This window comes from Mesoplodon bidens (genome assembly GCF_964165515.1).
Source record: "Mesoplodon bidens genome assembly, chromosome: 5".
NCBI classification, from domain to species: Eukaryota; Metazoa; Chordata; class Mammalia; order Artiodactyla; family Ziphiidae; genus Mesoplodon; species Mesoplodon bidens.
In genome coordinates this window covers 122,378,190-122,389,380 of record NC_138161.1, presented here as the reverse complement: position 1 = coordinate 122,389,380, position 11,191 = coordinate 122,378,190, and the positions used below count along the sequence as shown (strand labels likewise).

At 42.1% G+C, this 11,191-nt stretch overlaps 1 long non-coding RNA gene across 1 annotated transcript in view; it reads left to right on the top strand.

Annotated features, from left to right (window-relative positions):
* Positions 1 to 388: 388 nt before the first annotated feature.
* Positions 389 to 11,191, top strand: part of LOC308617285 — a 29,886-nt gene continuing 19,083 nt past the window's right edge. The window contains exons 1-2 of the long non-coding RNA XR_014015854.1: positions 389 to 472; positions 2,286 to 2,355. This is a non-coding gene — a long non-coding RNA (uncharacterized lncRNA). The remainder of the gene's footprint in view (positions 473 to 2,285; positions 2,356 to 11,191) is intronic.

Here is an 11,191-nt window from a genome sequence, read left to right as displayed (position 1 = left end):
ATTATTTTTATAAAAAGTAGGGAAATTGTTTCTTATAATTATAAATGTTTGTATAGCATATGGATAGAGGTGTGAAAGAATCCACACCAAACTTAACACAGAGAATCTAGTGAGTACATATTTCTACCGCTTGTTTTACTGCTATAATTTGAAAAAACACTAAAATGATTCAGTGACAAACATTCAAGCAAGGAAACAAGTAAATAAATCTGAAACAGAACTAGTTGGGAAATTACAGTTATTATTGGACTGAAGACTTAGTTCATATTTGGTTCAATTCCAATGGTCATTCCATCCCAGCTGTCCTTTGCCTTTTTTGTCCTTTGTCTAATTGTCTTTTGTTGACTAACACTGTTGTATGAATAATATGAATAAAGGATATCAAGAGCTGCTGAAAAAAAACCAGATGGAGAACATTACATTGTGGTCCCATGGAAGCAAAGCACATGGATGAATCAGCAGCTTAATACTGGTGAGCCACCAATTTAGCAAATGTGAGAACTTTTGGCAAATATGATTTCTGTTGTGGAAGTGAGTCAGAGATGTTTTCATGTGTCTTGTATTAATTTGACCAAACCTTTTTTTTTCTGAGGGAGGCACAGTTAGCATGTACACAGAATGGACAAAATGAAAACAAATTTGCTTGTGGTCAGGCTTGCCCTTCTGGCTAAACCAGTCCACAGGCCATCACACCCAAGCCTCTCTCTGTTTCTCTGGAGGCAGTGTGCTATAGGAGAAAGAGAATTAAAAAGAAAAGGATAAGAAAAAGCTCAGGCTTTAGGGCTGGAGAGCCAGGGGTTTGAATAATGGCTTCTCCACTTAAGAGCGAAACTATGGGCATGGATATAACTTCTCTGAGCTTCCCTTTCCTCATCAGAGAGGATTGTGAGGTTTGTTGTATTTAAAAAAACAGCACAAAGCCTGGCATGTATTAGGTTCTTGAGCATATTAATGAATTTCCTTTCTAGTCATGATGTCATATTTATCCATGCCCAGCAACATCCTGATATTTTTCTTTTGGCAATTCTGATCTTAGGAGTGAACGTAGCTCAGAACAAAGGGATGTTTGAGTCACATAGACAACTTGCCATATTTCACCTGCATTTGACATCACTACTTCTCAATAGATTTGCAACTTCCCCTCGTGAGGCTGGCTTTCCCCTGCCCTCATTTCCACCTTTTGGTCTTGAGCTGTGCAGTTTTAGCAGGATCGGATCCTTAAGTCTGCATTTGTGATAAAGGATCGGATCCTTAAGTCTGCATTTGTGATAAAGGAGACCGCAGCTTATACTAAAGTGGCTTTCTCTCTGTGTGTTGAGTCTGCCTGACTGATAACAGACCAGAAACAGCAAGTGGCCTTTGAAATTGAAACACTGACTGTAGTGGGGAAAATGAAAGGATCTTACGATTTTTGATCAAAGGATGATATCTTCCAACTTGGAAAAGGGGACTATTCTGCCTGCCAAGGCCTCTGATACTGTGTTACCTACTTACCCCAGGGAAGAAGATTCAATATCATAGCTATTATATTGCTCTATAGTTTTAAAATATATTTATAGAGATACATTTCCTCAGTCATTTTGCTTTCTTTTCCCAGCTCCTATCTTTCAATCTGGCCTCTAGGCAAACTGCCCTGTGATTCTTATCTACATGACATTGAAACAATTCTCTGGGTCCTTCCTTGGTCCTTGGCGAACATTCATTCACTACTAAAGAGATGGCAAACTTTAGATAAAGGAAAGGCATTAACTAGCAAGAAGGATGCCACATTGAACAGTGCATACTGAGTGGAATGATTTCTGGTGTCATTCCACAGGACATGGTTTCATGTTTTCAATAAAACTAGCTGAGGGAGAGGTGTAGGAGTGGAAAGGGCAAAGGCAGTGCCCCAGTGTCCAAGGTCAGTGAGTTTGCCAGGGGTGTCCGGAATGAGGAGAAAGGGGCCATAGGCGGTAGACTGGAGAGGAGATGGCACCTAACTGAGAACTGGGGACAGCATGACTGGAAATTAGGCAAAAGGTGGACAGAAGGGAGACAACCTGGGATGAATTCAAAATTAGGTCCAAAAATTGAACTTAATTAATTCAATTAATTAGAGCAAAGTCTATACTCTATCATAGGCAGACTAAAGCATTTTGCAGAGGAGATGTGAAGTCCTTGTTGATGTCAGATTGTGTCGGTTGCCAGTCAACTGATCATGAATGCTGACTCTGTTTGTACGCAGTGTATACACACACACAAAGGTACACACTCTTATAGGTTTTTGTTGTCTTATTTCCATATAGACCTGGCTTCTGATCGTCAGTTCTATGATTTGTTTCTCAACAACTACTCAAGATAGATCCCATACCACAGGTATTCTAGATTTTTCCCTCTTCTTAAATACTTAGCTCCATCCATATCCTCAATTCTTTGTCACTCCTCCTACCAATGGCTTTTTTGTCCTGCACTGTCCAGGTTGGTGGCTACTAGCCATGTGTGGCTATTGAGCACTTGAAATGTGGCTGGTCCAAATTAACATGTGCTATGAGTTTAAAATACATGGTAAATTTCAAAGACTTGGGAATCCCCTGGCAGTCCAGTGGTTGGGGCTCCATGCTTTCACTGCCGAGGGTGCAGGTTCAACCCCTGGTCAGGGAACTAAGATCCAGCAAACCACTTGGCTTGGCTAAATTAAAAAAAAATCTCAAAGACTTAGTATGCAAAAAGGAATGTGGGGCTTCCCTAGTAGCTCAGTGGTTGAGAACTCGTCTGCCAATGCAGGGGACACGGGTTTGAGCCCTGGTCCAGGAAGATCCCACGTACCGCCAAGCAATTAAGCCCGTGTGCCACAACTACTGAGCCTGCAATCTAGAGCCTGCGAGCCACAACTACTGAGCCCACATGCTGCAACTACTGAAGCCGGCACGCCTAGAGCCCATGCTCTGCAACGAAGAGAAGCCACTGCAATGAGAAGCCCGTGCACCACAACAAAGAGTGGCCCTGGCTGGCCGCAACCAGAGAAAGCCTGTGCACAGCAATAAAGACACAATGCAGCCAAAAATAAATAAATTTATTAAAAAAAAGGAATGTAAAATATCTCAGCAATTGATATAATATTGTTAAAAACATACAGTAACATTGATTATAGTATTGAAATTATAATATCTTGGATAAACTGAGTTTAATTAAAGCAGTTTTACCTATTTTTCTTTTTTATCTTTTAAAGGTTTATTGAAGTATAGTCGATTTACAGTGTTGTGTTAATTTCTACTGTACCACAAAGTGATTCAGTTATACATATACATATGTATATATTCTTTTTCTTATTCGTTTCCATTATGGTTTATCATAGGATATTGAATATAGTTCCCCATGCTATCCAGTAGGACTTTGCTGTTTATCCTTTTTATTTTTTAACTGTGGCAACTAGACAGTTGAAAGTCATATATGTGGCTTGCATTTATGGCTCACATTATAGTTCTACTAAACAGCACTTCTTTAGGACTTCTTACCTCTTCCTTTATGAAAAAAATTGGAACTGTCCAGAGTGAGTTTCCAGATGGCTTCCCCTTGTCTGATGGGGACCTGCCATCAGTCTATCTCTGTCCTTTCGTAGACAGCATTGTGTAGCGGTTAAGAGCACAGTGTGGAACCAGATTGCTCGGCCTCAAACTCTGGCTCTGTCGCTTGTTAACTGTCTGATTTGGGGTGAGTTACTATATCTTTCTGTGCCTCAGTTTCCTCATCTGTTAAGTAGAGTATTAACAGGAAGTACTTCATATGATTAGTATGAAGATAAATTGAGTCAATGTATGAAGCACTTGGGACTGTGTGTGGCTCAAAGAAAATACTGAATTGACATCAGCTACTTTATTCTTCCTCAAAGTTTCAGAGGAAGACAGCCTTTCACCCTCCACCTCATAGAGGATTTGAGTGTCATATTTATGTTCCCTTCTACCATCTTCATTTTCTCTCTCTTTCTCCTCTTCCAGCTTTATTTTTTAATTTAATTTTTATTTTATATTGGAGTATAGTTGATTTACAATATTGTGTTAGTTTCAGGTGTACAGAAAAGTGATTCAGTTATGCATACACATATATCCACTCTTTTTTAGATTCTTTTCCCATATAGGTATTACAGAGTATTGAGTAGAGTCCCCGGTTCTATACAGTAGGTCCTTGTTGGTTATCTTCCAGCTTTAAACAAGCACCACCAATCCTAGCTTAAAAATTCTTTTGTGTCTCCTTGACCTTGAGCTGACTTCTATATTTGCTCACCTTCTTATGCACTTCCTCTTTCAAATATCTTGCAAGGTGTTCTTCCTCAAGATGACATACCACATACATTCTGACCATGTGGTTCAGGACCCGGGTCTGGGGGACAGAAGGGATCAGGCTCATTTCTACAGGGCGGGGAGCAGGGAACCCAAACCCGAGGTCTGGAGCAAAGGTGGTGTCACAGAGAGGGAAACGATCGTCAAATCTGGTGGGGAGTAAGCAGATGGCAGAAAAACTCTTCTAGGGTATGTGACTGGATGTGAGGAAGAGGAACAAGTGTGTTCTGGCAGAGTCTCACCCCTGGGGCCCTGATAGGTAGAGCTAGGCATACTGCTTGAGGGTGGCTTTGCCTCACCTGTAGGTGTGGGGAGAACCAAAACCATGCCAGCTTATCAGTAGAATTACTAAAGCCAAAGTCAGCAGCCATTTCTTCTCTTCCTGGACATTTTGACAGTTAGCTACCATCCTCACTTTAGACTTCTCAGTTATTTCTTCTCTCATCTAGTCATACGGTGGGTGAGGGAGCCCCCAGGCATTCTGGGACCTCAGCAGGTTAGGCCAGTAGACAACCAGGGGAAGACTAACCCGTCAGGCAGAACTGAGTCTGTAGGAATCATCTGGATGCAGAACCTACCTACGTGAGTTGCTTTCACTCGAATAATCAAGGGAAACAATTGGTGTGGGAAGTGGAGACCTGCCTCGGAGAGGCGTTTGAATTTGATGCATGGCTAGGGATAAATCTGTAGACTAGACAACAGATTGAGTCCTGGGTGCAACTAGTAACAGAGACAAAAAATGAAGTGACCAGTGAAGAAGAATGAAAACCAAGAGGGAGCATGTTCTAGAGCCAAGTGAAGAAAGTGTTGTGATGAGGAAAGACTAATCCACTGGGTGCAGGTAAGGTGGGGATTGAGGCTAGATTGCTGTGGACCTTGAGCAGAGCAGTTTTAGTAGACAGGTTAGGGTAAAAGCTTGGCTGGAGCAGGTTAAAGAGAGAATGGAAGGAGAAGAATTGGACAGAGTGTGTATGGATCACCCTGTAAGGAGCCGAGCTGTAAAGAGAAGGAAAGAAATAGAGCAGTGGCTAGAAGGATAAGTAGACTTAAGACATGGTTTAAAAAAATGGGAGTGTCTGGAGTGCTGTGGGAAATCCAGAAGATAGAGAGGATAACATGTTGGAGCGGTGAACTTGAGGAGGTGAGAAGCATATGGCGGCTCACCTTCGCCAGAGCACCAGTAGTTCCTCTACAATAATGGGAGAGAACGCGGAACGTGGAGGCACAGATGCAGGAGGGCAACCAGATATGGTGGTGGGTGCGGGGCTTTAGAAGTTCTCTTCTGAATGTTCCATTTCTCTATGAAATAGGAAGCCAAGTCATCGACTGAGAGGGAGGATGACGGAGAAACGTCAGAGATTTTAAGAGTGACAATAAAGCAGGAAATAGTTGCTTGGGAGGGTGCAAGGTGGAATGGATGGGGGAAATACAATACAATCTATGGGCAGTATGAAGAGCCCATGTATTTCCCGGAAGATGAGTTGCCATGGCTGCCGAGCTGGATGCAAACGGTGTGGTGGTTTCCCCCACTGAGAGCCCAAGTTGAGGGAAGGACAGGAGAGTTGAGGGTGTGTGCAAGTGACTAAGAGGACAGACCAGGCTGGTTAACAAGGGAAGGGATTCCATGAGGTAGATGAGGTCCTGGTGAGGTCAATGTACCACTGAAACTGGACTAAAAGTGAGCTGGAAAGATAGGAAGAGGTGACCAGTGTGGGATGTGGAACCGGGATCACGTTGGAGATGAGTTATTGGCAATCTTGTAAGATCTAGCATAGGACCATGGAAGTGAGTGATCAAGCACAATAAGATCATTGAAGGAACTGAGAGATGAGGGTATTGAAAAGATGACATGTGTATGGAACTCCTGAAGCATCGTAACTGCAGTGCTGTGAAACAGAGCTAAGATCTTCAAGGAGCGGGTGGAGTCCCTTGGAGGGGTGTAGGTGACTATTATAGGGAGGGGAAATGGCTATTACAGTGTGATGAGACCTAAGGCTTGGAGTTCTCAAGAGGAAGCGGGGAGGATGGGCTGGGAGTGGCAGTGAGGACACCCGCTCCGACCTCAGGTCAGTGGCATAAGGGTCGCCCCCTAATCCTCCTGAAGCTAGAGGCTTTGGTGGTGACAACCTGGTTAATCAAACACTGAGAGAGGAGACAGGTTTTAGAATTTTGCTGCTGCTGAATCTCGAATTCTAGAGGGCCTTGTAGACCTGTTGTTAGAACTTAGGGAGTGGGGGAAGACAGCATCAGAAAATGGGGTGCACAGGTCTGTATGGGGACTAGAGTCCAAGGATGAAGGAATAATGGTGTGATAAAATTAACATCGATAGTCACAGTGAAGATAATACTGTAGTTTCAGGCTGTGAATTTAGAGGGGGGATATGGAGGGGGAGGCTTGCCAGGAATACCTAGGGTTCAGAAGCTCCCATCTGACCCTGTTGATGAAAGGAAGGGGCCAGTGGAGGACATTCTTACTCAAGTTTGTGGGGCTAGACCACTCTCTCCTTCAGAGGTGGGAACAGTGCCAGTGAGAATGGATGAGTGAGCAGTGGGACACAGGGATGATTACCTCAAGATGATACCCAGAAGGGCCAGAGAGAGGAGGACTCAGCATCAATCTAGCCTTCCTATAGGACACTGATTCTCAGACTTCAGCCCGCATCAGAATCGCCTGGTGCCCTTGTTAATTCCACGTTGCTAGGCCTTATCTGCAGAATTCTCAATTCAGTGGGTCTGGGCTAGGGTCAAGAATGTGTGTTTCTAACAACTCCGCAGGTGATGTTGATGTTGATGCTTCTGATCCCATTAGAAACTTCCCTGAAGCGTGGCTCAGCCCTAAGGGTGTTCTTAAGAAGGCTGCCCTATGGTAGGGGCAGCTGAAACCTCCAGAAGAGGTGGCTGATGATCTCTTCCCCCAGTCAAGTTCACGGCCCTCAAGGCCAGAGCACCTGAAAGCTATAGCCAGCCTTACTCTAAGGGAGCTGCAGCTCTAGCCCCTTGCCTGGCTAGATCTATTGTTTCCTAGCAGAGGCAGAGAAAATATAGACACCTGCTTACTCATTTAGAGGAGCTGGTATGAGTATGAGAGGGGTTACTCGGTCTGGTTAGGGGAGGGTTACAGCTTGGTGGTCATTTGGATATCTTAGGATTCCCCCTGGGCACACTGCAGAGCAGGCCTATGCCCAGAGGATAGCCCGGGGCATCTCTCTTTGGGTGTAAGGTTGCTAATACTCATCCTCTCTTAGCTGAATTAACTCAGGTGGTGCACAGAAAATAGTGAGCCAGCCTCCCCTGCTGAGAAGGTTCAGAGCAGCTGGACCACACCCAGACCTCCACCCTCCTCTCTTTTGCTGGTCCTCCCCTGCCCCCTGACACAGCTACCTCTAGATTCTTTCCCTGGTTCCTCTACTCGACCCTATATTCCTGCTCTAACTTTCACAGCTTCACACTTTTGTTCTCCCTGGCCCTATTCCTCCGTGCATGCGCTGTTCGGTTCTCCCATCCCAAACACTCAAATTCCCCGTGAACTTCTCAAGCTACTGCTTTCACTCGCCTCTTCCTGTTTCCATTCAGAATTGTCCCATGGGGAAGGCTTGCCATTTTCCTTTTTTTTTTTTTTTTTCAGCAGAGCAAACAATCTGGCTGTTTTGGCTTAAATCTATTTTTTTAATTATTATTTCATTTAAAAAAATTTTTAACATCTTTATTGGAGTATAATTGCTTTACAATGGTGTGTTAGTTTCTGCTGTATAACAAAGTGAATCAGTTATGTGTATACATATATCCCCATATCCCCTCCCTCTTACGTCTCCCTCCCACCCTCCCTATCCCACCCCTCTAGGTGGACACAAAGCACCGAGCTGATCTCCCTGTGCTATGTGGCTACTTCCCACTAGCTATCTATTTTACATTTGGTAGTGTATATGTGTCCATGCCGCTCTCTCACTTCATCCCAGCTTACCCTTCCCCCTCCCCGTGTCCTCAAGTCCATTCTCTACGTCTGCGTCTTTATTCCTGTCCTGCCCCTAGGTTCTTCAGAACCATTTCTTTTCTTTTTTTTTTCAGGAGAGCAAAGAATCTGGCTGTTTTTGCTGAAATCTATTTTTGGGAGACAGGCCTAACTCCTCCAGCAGTGAGGATGCCAAATGATGGCTTAGGATGGCTTTAGCCTCTCTGTAATTTCCCTCAGCCTCCAAAGCCACTCCACTTAAACAATTAAGTACAAAGAGTGAGTTTGCTATGCAATAATGCTGTAAGACAAATTCCATTGCCATTACTTATAACAGGATTGCATCCCTAAGCCCTTCTAGGGAACTGCTATTGACCTATCCCCTCAGGCCCATATGGACATTCCAGTCTCTAGATCTCGGATGGCCGGTGCACGTTGTAGGGACCAAGGCTCTGCAATACAATTGATGAGCTGCTGGAAACATCCCGCTGATTTCTGAGTCTTCTACAGCAAGCATTTCCTAAACTTTCCTGATGATAAGAATGATCTGGATCCCTAATAAAAAACAATCAAGTTTGATGCCTCTCCCATAATTTGGGTTCAGGAAGTCTGCGGGCAGGGCTCAGGAATCTTGCTTCTAACACTTATCCCAAGTGGAATTTTGAGACTATCTTATAGCATTTAGGACAGTGTCTGGCAAAACAACTGTCCTCAATAAATCTTTGCTGAATGGAATTTAATTTGTTCATTTCCATCATGCTAACTTTGCTTTACAAATGACGTGTGCTTTCATATTTTCAATGAACCTTATACCACCGTGACCCTTTCAAGCATGCTAGCCCTGCAAATTGTATCAACATGAGCACTGAGCATTGAGATTTAATGCTCATTTTTTATGGTAGACTTCACCTGTAGGTTTCTATGTTGGCTTTACTCAAAGTCTTTACCATTGACTCTAAGACAACTTTTTGTCTAACCATGCTGGGGAAACTCTGTTTCATTGATATAAATGGAATATTTCATCATTTATTGATAATGAACAGTGTGTTTTTTACCCTAGAAGCATACAATTTATTAAAAGTTGCTTTTATGAAGTTAGATTTAACTTCCTAAATCATTTTATGAAGCTAATTGAACATTAATACCAAAACCTAACAAAGAATCAAAACTCAAACACCATCACTTAATTTCTTTTATAGAAACAAATGCAGAATTATTAAATAAAATTCTAGCAAATAAAATACAGCATCATATTAAAAGAGCCATATATAATTAATCAATAACTTCCAGAAATTCAGAGAGGACCTGATAGGAGAAAGCATATCAATGTAATTAATCACATTAATAGTTGAAAGGAGAAAAAAATCAGATGCTGCAAAGGATCTGATGAAAATCAACATCTATTTTTTTGAAGACTCCTACTAAACTTGGGATAAGAGCTACATTTTTATCAACATCTTGGAATGCCTATTTCAAACACACAGTGTAATGGCTACCACCCAAGGAACCCCTGTCAAAGTCAGAGTCAAAAGAAGGATACTCACTGGCATGTCTCCTATTCAACATTCTTCTGGAATATTCAGCCAATGCCATTAGATTTGAAAAAGAAACAAGAAGCATAGGCCAGATTATTCTTTGATGGTGATTTGATTACTGAACCCAAAGAATCAACAAAAAATTTTAAAAATCAGAAAGAGAATCACAAAAAAATCAATAGTTTTCTATAAATAGATAATAACCAGATAGAAAATGTAATAATTCCAATCACAGTAATAAAACAGATATAAAATGCTTAGTTTAAAACATAATGAGTGTATAAAATTCATGTTAACTTTGTTACAGGAAAAGTTGAGTTGAAATATGAAAAAGTATATTATGGGTTTTGATCAAAAGACTCAATATTAGAATGTTAATTAGCCCTAAATTAATTTACAAATTTGATGTAATCCTCCTGAAATATTATTGGTAACTTTGGGGGAAAATGAATTCATTAGAAAGTTTACATGGAAAAATAAATGGATACAAGTATCCAAGAAATTATTGAGAAAGAATGTTTGTGTGTGTGTGTGTGTGTGTGTGTGTGTGATTGGGAGAGAGAGAGTAGCTAAGTGTGGATATGTAAGTATATTTCAGAGTTGCAATACTTAAAATAACAGGATGCTGATGAAGCATAGAGGGACAGATGATGAGAATAAAATGGAAAGATTCCAACAGACCCAATTCAGGTGGATCGTATAACATAATAGTGACATTTCAAATCTGTGGGGGAAAAATGATTTGCAGATAGTGCCCTGTGAGGTCCTGAAGGCTGTTCCTTTCTCCCCACCTCTGGTTCAATGGACACAGCACCACTTTTTATCTGTAATACACACAGTAGCTTTTCATGTAAGATTTTGTTTGGAGAAAGCATTCCACTGTTTCAAAAAGGAATTTTAAAAATCACAGTTAGGGCTTCCCTGGTGGCGCAGTGGTTGAGAATCTGCCTGCTAATGCAGGGGACACGGGTTCGAGCCCTGGTCTGGGAAGATCCCATATGCCGTGGAACAACTAGGCCCGTGAGCCACAACTACTGAGCCTGCGTGTCTGGAGCCTGTGCTCCGCAACAAGAGAGGCCGCGATAGTGAGAGGCCCGCGCACCACGATGAAGAGTGGCCCCCGCTTACCACAACTAGAGAAAGCCCTCACACAGAAACGAAGACCCAACACAGCAAAAATAAATAAATTAATTAATAAACTCCTACCCCCAACATCTAAAAAAAAAAAACTATAAAAAAAATCACAGTTATATAAGATACTTGGTCAAGTGTTAGTTATATGGGAAGGATTAAATTTAAAACTTATATTGCCAGCATAAATTCCTGGTGGATTATGGACTAAATGTAAAAAATTAAACTCACTAAAGAACGAAAGAAGATAACGCAAGTAA